The following is a 1857-nucleotide window of genomic DNA, read 5'->3' as shown; positions in this document are numbered from 1 at the left end:
ATTGATGTTAGGACATTCACTAGTTTTAGCTAAGATACATTAGTTTTCACATTGATGTTAGGACATTCCCTAATTTTAGCTAAGATACATCTGAAACACTGACAAGTGATTACTTACAATAACATGAAGTAAATAACATGAAGTAACTTTTTTGAAAAATAAAACATTAATAATTCTGGGGCGCCTGGGTGGCTCAGTGGGTTAAAGCCTCTGCCTTCAGCTCAGGTCATGATCCCAGGGTCCTGGGATCGAGCCCCACATCGGGCTCTCTGCTCCGCGGGGAGCCTGCTTCCTCCTCTCTCTCTGCCTGCCTCTCTGCCTAGTTGTGATTTCTCTCTGTCGAATAAATAAAATATTTAAAAAAAAAAAAAAAAAAATTAATAATTCTGAAGAATATACCAAAGGAACAAGTTACCAGTTTAAGGTATCAAGCAATTTGTTTCATTAGTCATTTTGAGTCCATGTTCTAAAATCCAGAATTTAGTTATCTTTCTTCTAAGCCAAGACCTTCCTGTCATGTCAGTATCTGTATTATGAAGTAAAGAAGACTGAGATGAAATGCTTTTATTTATCACAATGACTGTTATCAATTGCCTAGGACTTCAACAGTATCATGGAAGTCCAGGGAAAGTTCATGCATAAAGTTATTGCCTTAACTGACTTAGAATTGCCCCATTCAATGTTACAGAGCAACCCTTGGTGAAGCCTTTTTAAAAAGACAGGTTGAAAAATGGGTTAACAGAGGGAAATACAGCATCTGCTTTTAGAGATACCGACTCAAGAATTCTCTCAATTATGAAATCTTGCAGAGAAGTGATCTTTCATTCTCAAAATCTGGTGATGACAACATTCCTTACTCCAGAGCTGGCATCATCACTGTCTTATGAATCATCACCTGCTCCAGCTACTGATAAATCTACATCCTAATCACCACCCATGTTGTTCTTCGTCTCAGAGAAGTGATCAAAATTTCATGTGTCTTCATCTGAATCATCTTCCCAGTCTTTCCAATGTTGAAGTCCACACTAAACCAATTAAGTTTTGCCTTTTCTTTGTTAACCTTGGCCATGACTGACCAGATTCGCTTCTTGTAAACAATGTAAAATTGATCTATTCTTTTATGCTTGGAATCATTTGGACCAATCCAGTGAAAAATATCAATTTAATGTAAATGTTTAAAATTATCACTTCCTCTAAAACAACTGAATGTAAGGTTGGATTTTTTAAAATTTACATTAATATCTTTACTGTCTTCACAAAATTTAATGAAGATGTAGTCCCTTTAATTGTACCACTTTGAAGAAGCTGGCTGTATGGTGAACCCAACAGGGGTATAGGTGAATGGGTGGGCTGGGGCCTCTCCAACTCTTCTTGCTTCCTTCAGGCTACAGCAGCAAGGGGCTCCCCCTGAGTTCCCAGAATGCACTGAGGGGAGAGAACCAACTCTGGTCTTGGGAGAGGAGGAACGTCTCAGCATCACAGTTCTCTATAGAAGATTGTCCATGGAGGAGATATTAGAGGTTAACATGCCTTGTTAATATGCTTTCTGGTAAGTGGAAAGATACATTCTTTATTGTACATTAACAAAATTGGAACTTTACTCTATAAATCAGTATTCCTTGAGGTTGTTTTTTGTGTTCTAGAACTTGAGGTCAACAGCATCAGGGTGAAGTGAGTCAGCCGGATGTGTGTTTTTCTCCAAACAAAGCACTGAAGGAGCTGATTATATGGATTTGGGGTTTGAACAAAAGAGGGGAAAATGAGTTGACAATAGTGGCAAGGGTGTTATAATTAAGAGTTACAGAACTTACTCAGTAAGAAGAGAACTATCAAAGAAAACTTACACCAGAGTTAAGC

General features: G+C 38.0%; 1 pseudogene; it reads right to left on the bottom strand.

Moving 5' to 3' along the window:
* Nucleotides 1-827: 827 nt before the first annotated feature.
* LOC123942132 lies at nucleotides 828-1477 on the bottom strand (annotated as a pseudogene).
* Nucleotides 1478-1857: the final 380 nt, after the last annotated feature.

The sequence above is a fragment of the Meles meles genome, chromosome 5 (genome assembly GCF_922984935.1).
Source record: "Meles meles chromosome 5, mMelMel3.1 paternal haplotype, whole genome shotgun sequence".
NCBI lineage: Eukaryota > Metazoa > Chordata > Mammalia > Carnivora > Mustelidae > Meles > Meles meles.
The sequence above is the reverse complement of the archived record's forward strand: the minus strand, read 5'-3'. Positions and strand labels throughout refer to the sequence as shown.